Source organism: Dermacentor variabilis, chromosome 3 (assembly GCF_050947875.1).
Source record: "Dermacentor variabilis isolate Ectoservices chromosome 3, ASM5094787v1, whole genome shotgun sequence".
Classification (NCBI taxonomy): Eukaryota; Metazoa; Arthropoda; class Arachnida; order Ixodida; family Ixodidae; genus Dermacentor; species Dermacentor variabilis.
Genome location: NC_134570.1, coordinates 16,676,948 through 16,694,861, shown reverse-complemented (window position 1 = coordinate 16,694,861; position 17,914 = coordinate 16,676,948). Strand labels below are relative to the sequence as shown.

The window sequence follows — 17,914 nt, the reverse complement described above, 5'->3', positions numbered from 1 at the left end:
GTTAACGTAATCTGCCCTGGAGTCCAAATCCAACTGTTCGCCGACGATGTTGCATAGTGCAAATATCATTCTGCAAATGACCAACACAATATAAGTGCTGGTGTCAATAACGTAGCAAAATGGTACGATCAATGGAGTATGAAACTTAACACAGAGACATGCGTGTTTCTTCTGATTACTAAAAAAAAAAAAAAAAGCAGCGCCTCGCGTACACCTATAAGCTCGGTTCCCTACCGCTTCGACAAGTTACTAACTACAAATATTTGGGAGTGACACTGACTAGAAACTTGTCTTGGAGTGTTCATATATCTAACATTGGTTCATCTTCCTTCTGAAAACTGTGTTTGTTAAGTCATCAGTTTAAGAAAGCCCCCACTAATGTTAAATTGCTTGGAAAGCTTGGGTCTGAATCAACACATACACGTCCAACCATTACCTAAGAACACTCACCCTCTGCACATCCAAGAGCGCAGGCCGGAAAGAGCCAAATCCTTATAAGAACGCTCATAACGCTTTGCAAACTCTAAGGACGTGGCCTATGTAGACGCTTCCGAGTGTCGTGACCGAGACGCTATAAAAGCGGCTGTGCTAGATCAGCAAAATCAAATCATCGCTGCAAGCTCAGCTATTACAAGCTCGCCGGAGGTCGAGGAGGAAGTCGCAATCGCCTTGGAATACGCTGCCTCCGCAGCCAAATTCATAGTCAGCGACTCAAACGCAGCTATGCGAAATTTCGCGAAAGGGCGCATTTCACCTGAAGCCCTCAAAATTCTGGCCAGGGTACCCGAAACCCGGCACAGATGGACGCCACTCGTTTGGGCACCGGCGCGCTCCGGCCTTCCGGGAAACGAAGCTGGTCACAGTGCGGCGCGAGACCTGGCCATCCGCGGCCGCACGACAACCTCTTGCCCGATGAGCAGTTCGAATCTCTCCACCACTCAGGCAGGGAACGGATGGTATCCTACAAAGAAATTCTACAATTTTACCGCCAGGCCAGGGGACATTACCCTGCCGCTCACAAAAATTTAGATAAAAAGCAATCAGTTACCTGGCACCTTTTACAGACGCACAGTTTCCCAAACCAAGTGACGTACAGTCACCTCTATCCCGGGCTATATAAAGCGGATTGTAAATTATGCGCAGGTAGAGCCGATCTTCACCACATCATGCGGGCATGTCCCCTGATAAGGACCAGAAAACGCACTAGCTTATTGCCTCCCCTTCCCATCACTACCTTAGGGCAGTGGGAGACTGCACTGCTCAGCTCAGACCTGGATCTTCAACTCCGGGTCGTCCAGATGGCCGAAGACGCCGCCAGAGCGCAAGGCCTGGCCGCCGCCTCAGGAAGAAGAGGACGGGCTCTCCCACTCCTCTCCTCTCTAAACTCCATCGTGGACCAAAGTAAAGTTTATACTCCTACTAATATTGAATTGCTCGGATACCTCTTACTAATCGGACGTTAACTAGAATATACATGTATCGTTTTGGACCCATGCATAAAAGTCAACATTAAACAACTAGAAAAAATCAAAAGAAAAGCTGTCAGGTTTGTATTTGACAAATTTTCTGTATCCGGCTTTCTCGGTGAAATAATGCCGTACAATCAAATGCAGTCACTCCAAGCTCGTGAATCTGCGCACGCAAGAAGACCACGATCGCTTTTTTTCCGGTCTCTTCTGCGCTGGTGGCTGCGGCTTCTGTCACTTGGCCAGGTTTTGGGTGATATTAGGCTGTATTAATCTTATTTCTTGAGCTCTCACTAATTCTAACGCCACCTTCTTCTATAGGCTGATGTCCAAAAACTCCCCAGGCAGGGGTTTGTCCCCATGGGCGGCCTCTATTCCAACGGATGAATTACCTCTAGATTTGTTCATCGGCAGTGGTGTGAGCAACATCCCGGTGGCTCTGGTTCCTTCAAATGGAGGCTTTATACGTCTGACCAACCCCCAGGCGATCCAGAAATCCCTGCAAGCTGCTACCTCTTCATACCAGACCATCACGGAAGTTCGGCAGTTCGGCAGCGGAGTTATCGTGTGTCGATCGCCAGACCAGTCCTGTGTCGCGGATTTGCTAAAGTGCTCGTCATTCGCGTCATTACCGGTGAGTGCCTTCATCCCTGCTCACCTCGCCTGCACTAAGGGAATAGTCAGATGTGTCGATGCTGACCTTTCTCCCGCTGAAACACTTGAGAGATTGTCTGGGTCTGGAGTAATTGCTGTTTACCGATGCACTCGAGTGGTAGACAATAAGCGGGTCCCAACAGAATCAGTGATTGCGACTTTTGCTGGAACTTCCTGCCCGTCAGAGCTAAAGGTGTGGCCCCTTGTGTTCACAGTTGAACCCCTGGCGTCGCGTCCGATTCAATGCCGCAATTGCTGGCGATACGGCCATAGTATGGCAGGGTGTAAATCGAGACAACGTTGTTGCGCATGTGGGGGAGAACACGCTCAAAGTGATTGTAATGCCCAAGAAGAGCGATGCTGTCTCTGTGATGGAAATCATCCAGCCAATTATTTAAACTGTTCTGTTAGGGCTCAAGAGTTACAGGTGATTGAAATAATTGATCGTCGACGCTGCTCAAGGATGGAGGTCATAAACATTGTGAAAGAAAGGTCATCTGGCTATGCGGGGATAATAGGTAGACAAAGTCTTACAACGGACCGATCACTAACTGCAACTATAGAGGCCGCTGTGGAAAAGGCAGTAACAAAAGCTATGGAAAGGTTGGCAATGAGCCTTGGTGAATGTATCTCACAAGCCGTTTCTAGTCATTTATCTCATTTGATGCAAACTACCTGCCCAGCCCCTGTACCAACGCCAACAGTTGATCCTGAGCACCCAACTGACCATGAAAGATCAGACGCTAATCCTTGCAATAATGATATTGGACTTTCAAATCCCTCTTCTGCGGGCCCTACAACTTGTAATCTGATTAATACAGATTTGGAGATGACAGAGGTAGAACAAAATGCTCGAGCATATAAAAGAACCATGTCGTCTATTAGTGAAGACTCCTCCCCCGGTCCTCACTCAAAAGCGAAGAAAAGTCAGTCCAGTGTTGTGCTAACGGATAACATTCTGCAGAAGGCAGTTTCGACTGCGGCACTTTCCAAAAAATAGGATCACTAAAAGTGCTTCAGTGGAACTGCCGCTCTTTATATTCTGCATCAGTAGATTTAATTTGTTTAACTTCTCAACTTAATCCTGATTTAATTATGTTACAAGAAACGTGGCTAAAACCTGAGAAATCTTTTGAACTGAAATTCTACAGGTCATTTCGATTAGACCATCCTACAAGAGGTGGCGGGTTACTTACATTTATCTCATCTAAAATTTGCCATAAGGCTAACATTTCATTTCAAGTTTCTACTCCAGAGTGTGAAATCCTAGCTATAAAATTGGCTCTCCCGGGATGTTGTCCTTTTACCATAGTTAATGCATATTTTCCATCTGGCGTACACGACACTAGCACACTGGATAGTGTTATTAACTCTTGTGGACGTGACATTGTAATCTCAGCTGATTTCAATTCTCACCATATCTCATGGGGTTTAAGAACAGATTTATGCGGCACCCGATTGTGGCACTGGTCGTTGAACAATCGCCTCACGTGTGTAAACTCCGGATCTATTACGTTTGTTAGAGGCCGATCTTACTTTCACTAGATCTTACATTCTCTGGCCCGAGTCTATCCGTAACTTCTTGGTCGACTATTGATTGTTCGACAAACAGTGATCACCTTCCAATGGTATTTGACGTTGCACGTCCGGTAAAATTCATAAGTGATCAGGTTCGAACCTTCATAAATTACAACATTTTTAAAAAATGCTTACGAAATGTTCTTTCATCTGTCTGATGCGCCTACAGAACAAAAAACCACGATTATCTGTTCCGCTTTGGAAAGTTCTCAAAAAAAGGCTCAATTTGAGATTGGATTGAATAAAAGAAATTCTTACAGTCCTTGGTGGAATGAAGAATGCACCCGAGACTACAGAAAGAGAAAAGCTGCTTGGAAAAAGTTATTGCATAACCAGAGTCCCCAAAATTGGAGTGACTATAAATTTTTTCGAGCTGTCTTTAAACATACAGTTTCTAAAGCCAAAGATGAATTCGACTGTAAGCATTTTGATTTCTTATCTAACAATAAAAATAAGCGTGCATTGTTCCGTTTTCTCCGCGGTAGAAAGATTCTTCCGCGTCAAATTAATATTTCCTCTATAATCTTAAGTAGCGATGAAATGAAAAAATCACTAGAAGAAATCGCGAAGGGATTAGAAATAAGATTTTCTTCTGTCTTGCCACGTGGTTCTCGCTTACGAAGGGCATCAGATGATTTTACAGAAATCTCCATGTTAGAATTAGCTGAAATCGTGGAGCGACTTCCAGATTCAGCTCCCGGTGTGGATGGGGTAACATCTACTATGATCAGAATTTTATTTAAGGAAGCTCCTGATGACCTTTTAGCTATTGTAAATTACTCAATTCGCTTCTCATGGATTCCGTCTGCGTGGAAAATTGCTAAAATCATCCCTATTCTTAAAAATCATGGGGAAGGATATACAATAGATAACATTAGGCCAATTGCGCTAACTTCAAATTTGGTTAAATTAATTGAAAGAATTCTATATGCCCGCATGATTAAATTTATACAGAACAAGGACTTGCTTAGCCCCTGCCAAATTGGATTCCGACCATCATGTTCAATTTGGCATGCTCACGTGGACCTAGAAAGTAGAATAAAATTAGCACGGCGACAGAGGCAAATAGGTGCTCTTATGACATTAGACATTTCCAAAGCCTACGACAGTGTAGAACACTTAATTTTATTAGATATATTGCGAAATTTAGAGATTCCAAATTATTTTTCAAACTGGATTAGTGAATTTTTAAATGGAAGAACATTTTACTGCAGTCTGAGAGGCGTTTCCTCGAGTACATATAATCAATTACGAGGTGTTTCTCAAGGAGCTGTCACTTCACCATTACTATTTAATATTCTGATGTGTTCCATTCCTCTTCATCAAGATGTACAAACATACGTATACGCGGATGACATTGCTTTCTTCGCATCAGACAGTGATATTCACTCTCTATATTATCGACTACAAAACTACCTCAACGCCATAGAAACCTGGTTAAACAAAATTCGCCTTTCACTTAACGTTAGCAAATCCTCGATATTGGTTTTCCCTCTTAACACTCCCGTTAATATATCGATATCCTATCGCCTCGAGACTATACCTCAAGTGGAGTCGGTGAAATACTTGGGTGTAGTATATGACGGTTCCCTCAACTGGCTCGGCCATATTGACCATATAGTTAAAAAAGGAGTACGAGCAGTTGGTATGCTACGTAAGCTGTGCAATAGTCGGTCCGGAATGCGGAGAGATCCACTTTTAATGATATACAAAATGTATGTGCGGCCCATTTTAGAATTTGGATGTGTTTTATTTTCTGGTGCCCCAGCTTATAAATTAGGTCCCCTTGTTCTACTTGAGCGGGAAGCCCTGCGACTGTGTTGCGGATAACCGAAATGTGTTGCCAATAACATATTACACCAAGAAGCCAGGTTGCCCTCAATATTGTGTAGATTTCGGTTACTGACGGTGCAAACAGTCTTGAAATTGTATGAATCCCCTATTACAAGATTGAAATACATATTCATTTCCCAGCCTGCACTTTTCTTCGGAGTACACTGGCATCGTTTTCATACACCACAGGTGGTCTTCGTACAAACATTGATAAATCCCTTAAATGTACGTCTCTGGGAGGTACCGCCTATTTGTGATGTGCGAGAGAACCTACAAATTATATATGATGACATCTACCCAAATAATGCAAAACATCTCTCTTATAATATATTAAACGGCCTATTACAGGACCATTTATTGAGTTTATCTATAAGTACGGTCATTGCAACAGACGCCTCACAGTGTGAAGAAAAATCTGGAATTGGCATTTTCTCTCCCGCTCTAAACTGGTCATTTGCAATCAGGATTCCGGACTTTTATTCCGTATTTTCGGCTGAATTTCTAGCTGTGGTCCTAGCCTTACGCAAACTAAATTTGTCAACATCGGCGGTAGTAATTATAACCGATTCTCTATCCTTATGTTCCTCGCTCACAGCAAATGGTGTCACTAACCTTTTACGTACATTTCATTTTCTCGTGCCTGCCCACATAAATTTAATTAGATTGCTTTGGGTGCCTGGGCATAAAGGATTAGTCATGAACGAAATGGCTGACAGTCTCGCGAGAGCGGCCCTCAGTGGCCCTGTATTACCATTACTTCCTACAATAGCTTACCTGACGTCTACTAGATTCAGGAGATATACAATTACTCAAGACTTTTTGAACCCAGCTGTAGCGAATTTTTCAGAATATCGACACCTCCTATTCCCTTGGCCTAAAAATTCTTTTCACACCAGAAAAACTGAAGTCATCTTTACCCGATTACGTTGTCGAATACCAAAATTAAACTTCTATCGTCACAGGGCTGGTCTGGTGCCCTCCCCTCTGTGCCCAGTCTGTGGAGAAGATGAAACAATAGAGCATTTTTCTTATTCTGCCGCCGTTTCACTTCTTTAAGAAAAAATCTAGAATCAAGATTTACACAGCTTGGTTTGAGCTTTTCAATTATAAATATCCTTTCTCTAGGAGCCTCCTCTCTTGGACAGTGCCACAGGGATATTTGCTCAACCGTGGATGATTTTATACTTGCTACAAAGAGATTGTCTTGAATTCTTAAACATATTATTTTTGTTCTTTTCCTCCAGTTAGCTTTACCATTTTCAGTTTTTAATAAAGATAGCCTAATTTCATCCAAATCTTGGCCAATCCCCCACAGTGGGTGCGCGCCATCGCATAAGGAATACCATACTATACCATACCATAATGAACTAGCAATTGAACTTTCCTCATTTCTGTCACAACTAACGACCAGACACCCCTGTGGTAGTGCACTAACGTCCTATTTGGCATGAACAGACAAATTTTAGTTTCATTTTTTCCCACGTACAATACATGACTGAAATTCCTTACCACTCATATTTTCTTATGTTTACTTTTCATTGTTTATTCGCTTAATTTGTATTATCTGTTTGATTATTATGCCTACGCTGCTTGCAACTTCATTCCGCAGTATGTATTAAAAGAATAAAAAAAAAACACACACACTTTAAAACGTTGCCTACATATGACTCATGACATGGACTCTATTTCATCCAAATCTGAGCTCGTGTGTCACATTTCGTTCCATCATAGCACGGAGGAAACGTGCGTATAAAGCTTGTGTAGCGTCGTTATTAATGAAGGTATAGTCGTGAAAGTTTGCACAAACATCAGGCATAACGTGCGACCGCCTTCTCGTTTTTGCTAAATACGAGGTTGGTGCAATTCTCAGTGGTCCTCCAGAGACTGAGGGCAAACACTCTGCGCGTTTCATCATATCGCGCCTGTAAAAAAAAATGTATGCAAAGCTTCTAATAAATCCAGAAATGCTAAACTGCCACAGACTACTTAACGTCCTCCCCCAATTTTTTTTAACCAGTTGTGACCTCTATCACGAACTCTGTTCTGAGGGCACTTGGAAGCATTATACACATTACGACCTTATAACGCTTTCTAGCTCTTGTCTAGAAATGTTTCGTAAAAGACATAATCCACCTGCCCACATTTAACTTTGCGCACATCAGTCAAAATATTACGCCTACTTTCACTAAATTTGATCTCGGTGACAATAATATTTATTCCAGGACGGCGGGACAAGTTCTTGGTAGTTCGTAAAACATACTTTTAACTGCCTGGAGTGCTTGCATAAATAATTTACTGCAAATGCTGTAATTAACCGACGCACTGCGGACTTTCTTACCCATAACATGCCTACCTATATTTCCCACTAATTTAAATAAGGTGCGTCTTCCTATTCAAATTATTTTAAAATCCCCTAATTAAGCCAGAAACGTTATACTTTCGAACCTTATTTGCAATAGCCCCACATTTTCACCGAATGTGCGCTGTTGTCACCTATAGTTCTTACAGGACACTAGGAAAGATTGCGAATAATGGTCGTATAACGGTTCCGAGCACACATTCAGAAAACTTTCGCAAGACCTCGTGAAATACACTCCTAACGCTCATTTCTACAAGTTATCTTACAAAGCTTGTAACTAGCCAACACAATTTAACCTTTGATCGTACACCACCCAGAACATCCCCACCCACCTACCTCTCTTCATCTTTGCGCAAATTTATTCTCAATTAGATGCTTATTTCTCCCAGAACAGAGGGCAAACAAAGCACGGCTTCCCATACGGGTGTTTTTTTCTTGAGCTGCACCAAACTATCAAAATTAGAAAAATATTAATCACGGTAACGTTATGTTTACCATTCCAGTGTACGAATTGGTAGCCTCCAGATATAGATCAATTTCCGCAATTAAGTGCGTAGTTAGCGAAGTCGCGGTAATTAACTTTATAATTATGAGCAAAGGAAAAATGAGACATTCACCTGTTCGTAGCAATTGCTACAAAGGAAACCCATACGGGTTCCTCTAAAGAAAAGCCTCAGAGTTGAAGAAAAATTCGTCCTGGTCCGGGACTCGAACCCGGGACCACCGCCTTTCCGGGGCAGTCGCTCTGCCATCTGAGCTAACAGGCGGCTAGCAGATGGCAGGGCGAAGTCAAATTTGTCGACAACACGGAGCAAAGGCAAGTGTTTGACGTAGTAGTTCATTACTTTACTCCACCTTGCGGGTTTCCGCAGGACTACTACGTCAAACTTTCTAATTATTAACAATAGGTGGATACAGCAAATGAGTACTTCGGTGCCATCCTCGACACTACCTATCCCAACGATAAAATTTTGAATAGCCGAGTTCATGTGGGAGCTACACGAACAATTAGTTCCCCTTGGAAGGCTCCTTGAAACCGAAACTGGCTGGAAAAAGAGCGTCTGTGTCGCACTATGTAATGAGAAAAGCTTGCTGACCTTGAGAATACTAGGATGTGAACATTGATTTATATAAATTGTGCTAACGGCTCTTCATTATTCGAAAACTATCCCAAAACTATTCCATATTCGATTCGATTCGCTTCTTGCGCTATTCGATTCGTATTGGATTCGGTCTGAAAAATCCCCGTTCGGGCACCCCTAGGAAGCTTAATTAATATTTCCGAGCGTATTTAACCGGAAACGTAAGGAAGATGCTCTATCTTGACTCAACCTCTGGAATGTCGTACATGAGTCAGTCACCTGTGACACGAAGTAACTGCGTCACCGTCTTCTGTTTTTCGTCTTATACCCGCCGCGGTAGCACAGTGGCTATGGCAATGCACCGCAGTGCTCAAAGCCGCGGGTTCGGTCACGGCTGTGGCGGCCGCATTTCGATAGAGGCGTAATGTAAAAACGATCGTATAGATATTATATTTATGTGCACTTTAACCCTTTGAGGGTCGAATTATTTTGAAAAAAAACTTTCCCAGGTGGTCAAATTACTTTATTGCGGATCTTGAATGTACAATATGTATAAAGTCTGGAATAAATAGTAAAAAATAATTAGGAACAGTATTTTGGTGTCGGCATCACTCAGAACTGCAAAATGTTCAGTAGTATTTCCGAGCGTGGTACTCCTTGAAACACTGGTCTACGCAAAGCGCCTTATCGCAGTCTGCACACCTAATATGCGTGTCTGTTCTCTTGGAACGAGGAGTTGTGTTGGAGCACACATGACATCTCTGCGTGCGGCTGCTTGGGCAGAGGTCTGCGGCACCCTCTCGCGCAAGCGCGTTGCCGCAGAGAGCGAGAATACCTCGTGAGCGGTGGTGATAAACAAGCTAAGAGCAGTGCCAATCAAGATAAAAATCAACTTCCGCCGCCCCTGCGAGAGCGTGCCGACAATGAGAAAAACCACGTTTCGCGCGCCTCCGTTGCGATCATAAACAAGCTAAGAGCAGCGCCAACCAAAATAGAAATCAACTTGCACCGCCCTGCAAGAGAGTGCCGACAAAGAAAAAAATGACGTTTCGCGCGCTTCCGTTGCGATAACGCGGCGAAACCGAAACCGCCAAAGGGGCGTTGCCGCAGTCTGAGCGACGCGCTGAAGCTAGCAATCAGTCTGTTTATCTCCACAAGAAGGTAGCACGAATTTCAAACGCATCTTGTAAGTGCTAAGAGATGGCAGCATCTCCCGGCGAGCATGCATCGTCATTATGGCGCGAAATTTCAAACGGAGGGTCAGAACCGTACCCGTACGACTAACCTTGCGGGACAGAAAACCGCCGCCGTCGGCGAAAACCTTCAAAGGGTTAAACGACCCCAGTTGGTTGTTCCCTAGTCCCGCACAATGGTGTACGCCTCCTAACACGATCGTGGTTTTGTCACGTAAAACACTAGAATTCAATTTAATCTTTTGCCCGCTTCAGGCAGGACGGGTAGCCATTTCAGACGCGTTTGCATGGGGCATGGTGCAAGTTGCCAAGCACCATGCAAATGGGTCCCTTTATGTCCCTTCGGTAGCAAAGGTCGTGTATTATATCTGCGGTGTTTCTTGAGACTGTTTGTCGATATCAAGTTATGAAGGCGAAGCCTCTAGCATAACGTACAGGCAGCTCACTATGGGACTGGTTTGAATCGGCGTGACTTTAGGCAGTCAGCATACTCTCTCCTTCATTCGCGGTTGCTCGCGCCTTCGGACGATTGAAACGCTCATTGGCATTCACGAACGCACCAATGTGTCAGAAAGAACGCTTGTATAGCTGTCTCGACACACAAACGCATCCTCGGCAATCAACCTTGTTCACGTGAGGTTTAGCTGAATATTACAGCTTCAGTTTGGTTCCTGATTTCTAAGCCGCAAGGCGGCATCTGGTTACTTGGTTCAACGATGTTCCACGACAACCCGCCATGTATCCGTGGTGAGAAAACGCTGCATCAGCGGCCAAAAGCTCTATGGACCGAGTTAGGTTGCACTGGCAAAGGAAGCGTCATGCGGAAGGCCTTCGATTCGAGCTCGGGGCGCTGTGAGCGCGCTAACCGCACAGACAGGCGCCATTGCCAACCACATGTTAGTTGCACATGTTTTTGCGATTACTTCCATTGATCCTGTTCAAATAACCATAACTTTTTAATGACAAGGAAGAGTAAGAAGCTTAGCAGTTTGTCTCGTCTTGCCGCAGCAAAAAAAGTGGCCCCGTGCTCTTGTCGCACCGAAGTGGTCGCTTCACTGCTGCTCTGCTTGTTTCATTTCTCGTCCGAATGAGCAGGCGCATTTGGCGTTAAACACTAGCACGGTAACTTAGTTCTAGTGCTTAACCTTTTAGACAAACCGTCTGCAACGAGCAGCTGACCGTATTCAATATGGCTGCGCCCCCAAACACCACAGCGCTCCCTAACTGAAGGTTGGCCGAGCTCTCGCGTTCTAAGGGTTCTACTCACCCTGTCCGGAGCGCCTAGCAGACGACCGGCGGACGCCCGAAAAGCTTGCCCCCGAAGTGGAATCGATCGCGGCCAACATGCCGGCGCCGCAAAGCGGACGACGACAGCGGTCGCTCGCAAAGCCACGATTCTCAGCCGAACCGCATCCAAGTGAGTCTGTCTCGCGATGTTGAGACAATTTATTCCATTCGTCTAGATAGAGGAAAGCACGGCGGTCGTTCACATAGGAACCAGCTAGCAAGCGCACGGCTTCCTCGCAGTGGCTTAAAAATAGTGTGGCACATCGCCAGCGTTCTGTGCGTCGGAGTGTTCGCGGGATGTGCGTGCGACGGCGATGTCGACCCTGAGTCGCTGATTCATTGAGCGAATTTTTGTGTACGCGACAGCTGCTTGGGTCCAAGCGTGGTGCTGTATTCCGGCTTCCTTCCGCCGGTGTTCAAAAGCCGTTCTCTGCGCCTTTCGCTGTGTCGTTGTTCCTTGAAGAATGAATGCGGTTGCGTCTGAACTCGTGACGCTCCGCGTGTTGTACGTCGATTTGGACGAGACAGCTTACGTAAGTATACCTCGCGTGCCTGCGAAGCGGCGTACCTCTTCGTTTGATCGGGGGTTGTTTAGGTAACTGCTGCGTTGGGAGAAGCGTGATAAGCTCCATGTCACTCGGAAAATCAGTGGCAGAGCTCGTCGAGCGGTTATGTGATTCATGATTCGCTGAGAAACCACACATGGTGTGTCAGCGTAGAAAAAAACCCGCCTGAGTTAGCCTCACCTTTCGCTGGTTTTCACAACACTCTTATTTCGACATTTTTTCCACATCCTCTCGTGGAAGGTTTTTGAGAAGAAGTGCGCGTGCAGATTCCTCCAACAATGAGTTGAGAATCACACTTGCATGTTGCGACCTACGTTTCAAACACCCATCATTTTTGGAGTCCACCACTACTATATTCGTTGCTTTCTGGACTTCAGTGCCCTAAAAGCATTCTGGAACCGCAATGGGAAATTCTAGCAAGTCGAGAGAAAAAGCTTCTGATGATCACTTTATAAAAAAAGCGTGTCTTCAGTGGCGGTATTACCTCCCTCTTTGATGCCTTAACAGCATTTATGGTGTTGCTCAATATGCTTGCGTGCGTGTAGGGCACCTGGCATCGTTCGTCGCAACATCACACCATTTTTTAATGAAAAAACTTAAGTGTATTCTTATGCAGAAGATTGACTGCGGTGTTGGACAAGTATGTGAAGACATGCGATCAACCCTCAACGGCTGCTGTTTCGTTTCTCTCTTTCGTTAGAGAATCCTAGCGGTTAGGGGAGCACACTTTGCTCGCGTTCGTACACAGCTGGGGGCACGTTAGCAACATGGTGTAAATGACATGCACATGCTTGTGCTGTGACCTTAATTACTTGGCGGAAACTAGGTTCCAAGACGAACTCATATGTACGCCATTTTACTGCCACGCTCCCGCGTATACCAAGCACTCATTACGTCTCACAGTTTCCATTACAAACCCCGAACAACTCGTTGGACCGCAGAGCCGTGCTTTTACGGAGGCGTGTGTAAATCTAGAAGCTGCCCGCCTGCGAACTCCCGACGACGCGTGAGCGCCAATACGGGTAGAAGTGCGCTGACGCTGCTTTGCCACGTGGTCGGTTACGAGTAATTTCGTCCCCTCACTGGCACTTTCGCACCACCGTCTATAGTGGCTGATAGCGGCACATTCGTAATGATTGAGAGTAGCACAAGCGCGCACTTTTCCTAGGGTTTTCTTCTTTGGCGAACCTTATCGTTATTTTCGGGCTATGGCTAGGTGTGAGGCAGGCATGACCACTCGCTTCTTCGGCGTCGGATTTGGTAAAGCGTATTCGCCAGCGATGACCTTGGCGCATGTTTCGCTTTTGTCCCGTTGCTGCAGGGTGTCTGTTATCCTCCTTCAAAAGTGGGGTCACAGCAGACCTCAGGACTCCACCGACACCTTTCGGAGCACAAATGTGATTTCTCTCTGCCTCTTTTAACAGTACAGTACAACATCAGCTGATCTAAAACAGAAACCGTTTTGGATTAGTTAGGGACAGGAGCTTGCGGACAACAGATGTAGTCTAAACGTATTTCCTGCCGATCCAGTAGGACCTCGAAATTATACTTTCCACCTTTTTTTATCTGTAGAGTACCCAAGCGCCGTTGCGCACATGAGCGTTACGGGCTATGTGCTCGGGCCACGAAAAATGTCATCGTTCTAGTTTCCTTGCTTTCTGCGATTTCTTTCAAAGGGAGAACCACGCTCCATAAGCTTTCGGCGTTCGGTGCGCACACGGGGAGAGTGTACGGGCGCGTCAAACGTATGGGTGTTCGCCTGTGCGTGCCGTCGTGTCAGCAATCGTTCGTTGCCCCGGTAACTCTGTCGCGCCGCAGAAAAGGGCGAAGACAGGCAGGCAATAAAAGGTCGAAGGGGAAGGCCCCTCTTCCCGCGCCTCGGAGCCTGCACTCGGAGTCACGGGCGGGGGAGTCCCCTTTCGACAGATCTCCCGCAGCCGCAATAAAAACGCCCGGCGCAAGGAGCGCACACCCGACCCAGATCGCACTCGCGTCTGCCAGCGGTTCTCGGGGTGTCGTGCCGTGCGCTGGCGTTGACTGCGCGCGGAGGATCAACGCAAGTCCACGAAGCCTGTCTAAGGCTTTGCGCTACGGGACCGAGCCGTTATTAAAAAAGAAGGGGGGGGGGGGGGCGCACATCGAGCAGCGTCGCGAAAGCTGCGCGCCTCCGTCGTGCAGTGTGCACCCGCGAGAATCGCTGTGCCGTTAATGAGCGCATGTGGACGGGCGTGTGTGCCGCAGCCTCTCTTCGATTGCCAGAGACATGGCTCCGTCGGCTGAGCATCTCACGAGTACTCGGGTCGGTTACCTCCGGCTGCGAGTTGGCTTTATCGTCCGCTTTAATTTTCGATTTTATTTACCGTTTCGATATTTTCATTAAAATAACAGTTAATTTCTCTTTCGCTTGTTGTCTCGGCTTTATGTCGATTGGCTTCATTATGCTCAATTAAGGAAGAAATCGAGCCAATCGGTACCCATTATACCTCTGGATATGTATGTTTGTAACTTTGCGTTATCTTTAGCGTATATGGTTTTGTTGTAAACGTAGGCTTTATCTTTTTTCTCTCACTCATTTTTGTTAATTGTAAACAATTTCGCGTCTATTCTTTCTTTCCGTATTTTCGTTGGGTTTAGAGCATCAATTTTAGCTATAATTTTCCGATTGCAGGATTTTTAGTAGCCAACATTTCTATTCGTCTCTGGTAATAAACGAACACAAGACTACAGTGGTCATATATAGACGTCGTCTCTTATAGCCCTTGCGTTACTTGGGGACGTTGAATCGCGTCAATCAAAATATGTGCACTTCTTTGGCGGCCGACGTGGACGTCAAACTGGCCACCGTCGCACGACCGCATTCGGCGAAGAAAGTTCGATGGAACGCCTTAAATGTTTCCCGTTTCGCCTGCCTATGTTATTTATTATCTTGCCTTTATTTATTTTTTTCCCTTTTAGATACAGATTTTTCGACACAGTGTCGCTGCAGATGTAATTGTGTGATGCCCCTGACCCTCTGAGCTGTGTGATGGGCGATATTGTTGTATAAAATACAGTTTTGTTACTTCTGAATGTGACCCTATCACGCTGTCATCCATCTAATGTCCACCCCGTGACGCGCCATGACACCATTCTCCTGACATTTACTTGTCTTATATATATATATATATATATGCGCCTGTGTGGCGTGTGTGTGTTCGCGCCTATAGTTAAAAGAATAGAACCATGTAGGAAAAATAACTGGACTTTACTAGAATAGCAACACGTCCTACGTGCTTCTGTTCTCTGAACTATTTGCGTGCTGGATTCTGTGATTCTATGCTTCACTGATCAAGCGCACATCGGCATATTTCTCGCAAAGAAACAACGGAAAGACAGAACAAATGTACGGATAGGCGAAGGGCGCGAGGACTTGGCACAGCGGGAGCGACGGGACAACGCGTTGTTCTGCGACTCTTGCTGTGTTGCCCTGTCTCTCTCTGTGCACCCTCCGCCTGATGCTTCTCGAAATGATCGTCGGTGGTCGTTTTGTTTGTATGTATAGTCTTCGAGACTTTCACCTGTTCTTGCATTTGTTCCGTCTTTTCGCGGATTCTTTGCGAGAAACATGATGGGGATGCGTGTTTGATAGTGGCTGATACTGTCGGTGATGCGTCATGTGTATTATATGTATACGTGATAACAAGGGTTGAGGAACCATCATTTGGGAGACCTGCCATGGCTCTTAATCGGCGTAAATAGAACGCCTATCGGTATCAGCAAGCGACGCAATTGTTTTCACAGTTTCCACCAACAGATAAGTAATTTGTGCTGCCAAAGCAGTATTTTTTTTCTCTTTTTCCTCTTGTTCTGGGATTTACTCCATACATTGCTGGGCACGTTAAGGATTGCCTGTAGGTATGAGTGAGTGAGTGAGTGAGTGAGTGAGTGAGTGAGTGAGTGAGTGAGTGAGTGAGTGAGTGAGTGAGTGAGTGAGTGAGTGAGTGAGTGAGTAAGTAAGTGAGTGAGTGAGTGAGTGAGTGAGTGAGTGAGTGAGTGAGTGAGTGAGTGAGTGAGTGAGTGAGTGAGTGAGGGAGTGAGACAACTTTATTCGGTTCACAATAGACTCGCGTAAACTCAACGTCACCTGGCTAGGCCCACTCGGGGACCAAATTAATTCTGCCTCGCCCATTACGGCGATCCTCATAATAAAATCGTGGTTCTGGGACGTAAAACTCCAGACTTCAATTCATGCATTGCTCTCCTTCTTTCGCTTTCATTTTCTTTTTCTTTTCAGCGACAATTCCGTCAGAATGAACGCAGTGAGGATGCTGAATTCTCGCGAAACGTCGACGTGGTTTGCGCGCTCATCGCCAGGATAGTCGAGCCTGTGCGGCATTGAAAGGAAATATGCGTGCACGTTTGCGCGCCTGTCTGAGAAAGACGAGACCCGCGCGGGCGGGCCGTGACGTCCATCGCTGCGTGCGCTGTCTTCTGCGGCAAGCGCGGCGTCTGCTTTCACCGAAGCGTGCGTGTTTAGCAACGCGAAACTCGCAGGAGTGAGAACACTACGGCGCAATTGCGTCGCCGGCGTTTGCCTCTGCGTCGGCCTGCGCAAATTGTGCGACGTCCGTGTGTAGCGACAGCTCGGCGAGCTCTCGTCACCGCAATCAGAGCGCTGCATGGAGAACAACAAGCTCGCATATGTCGCGTCGAAAAGTTCGGCGGCCATCGGGCGTGTCACCTCGTCGCGTGCGGCTCGTTCGTTCGTGCCGTCGGCGCCTGTCGCGCGGGGCACACGGCAGCTGCTTCGACCTTTGCTGCTGCTTCGCTGACTCTTCGATAGTTTGCCTCGTCGCTGTCTGCTTAACTGTTTCCGGCGAGTGTGGTCGCCACGATAAAAAGAATTCTATGCAGTATTTCCTAAAACTTCGGTCTCATTATTTTGGTAATGGTACGTGCATTGCTGTGATCTGTTTCTTTACGTCTGTGTATCTGAGATGCTTCTGTCGACGGTGAGATAAGTTCCAAAGTTGTATGTGCCATTGGGCCACTGATTCTTTTTCTTTTAAATAAAAAAAAATGTCGAATTTCAGAGTTGAAGTACGTGAAAGTACAAGGAACGCGCCCAATTAAGAAACTCAAATACTTTATTGTAATGTCAGGGTATACAATTTCAATATATGGACAATGTAGACACTATTGGGCCCTGTAACGTAACACTATTCCAATATGTTTTTATTCCAATCTGCTGACGTCAAATTTGCGTAACCGCTGACGCAAGCATCGGGCGGTGACCCACAGGAAGTCTGAGCAGACCAATCAAACGCTCCCCTCGTTCATAGGAGGTCACTTTTGTTTGCTTGAAAACCAAATAACATTGCCTGCACTGAGAGGCTTGTCTTATCTAATTGGCTCACAAGAGGCGAAGAGCATGCTCAGGTGGAGAGGGATTGGATGGGGCCGAGCCACTGCATTAAATATCGATAAGCGGATGAAGAGGGTGGTGCCGGCATCTGCGATTGGTCCACTTTCTCTTACTTAGCTTGCGGTGGCACGTCGACAATCGTGGCGGCAACGACGCTAAAACGAATCCTCAGCAAAGAAGGGTTGGCAGAATGAGGTCGTAAACGTGCCGAAAGGGCTCGAAAACGTTACACGGCCACGCAAGAAGTTTTATTAAACGCAAATAAACCCATGTCTTTCCGGCAGGTGTGAGTAGCCACGCCTAAGCGATCGGCGACAGCCATCTTTTATTCCTCTCAGAACGGGGCAGCCTGCGGTTATTCAGAAGAAAATTCAGTTTTGTTCGGCATATTCATGCATCTTTAACGCGTACACGTCACTTTGACATGGTGAGCTTTTGCGGTTTTGTGACGTCGCGTGACAGGCAGGTGAAGTGGGTGCAGCCCGAAAACTT

General features: G+C 46.0%; 2 protein-coding genes across 8 annotated transcripts in view; one reads left to right on the top strand and one right to left on the bottom strand.

The window, feature by feature from the left end:
• The window catches only part of LOC142575190 (uncharacterized), a 112,531-nt gene that overhangs the window by 44,087 nt on the left and 50,530 nt on the right, over positions 1-17,914 (bottom strand). The gene's annotated exons all lie outside the window — the stretch shown is intronic.
• LOC142575189 (solute carrier family 35 member G1-like) overlaps positions 11,441-17,914 on the top strand; it is a 175,263-nt gene continuing 168,789 nt past the window's right edge. For all 5 annotated transcript variants that reach the window (XM_075684303.1, XM_075684305.1, XM_075684300.1 and 2 more), the window contains exon 1: positions 11,441-11,582. The gene's annotated coding sequence lies outside the window, so the exon portion shown is untranslated. The remainder of the gene's footprint in view (positions 11,583-17,914) is intronic.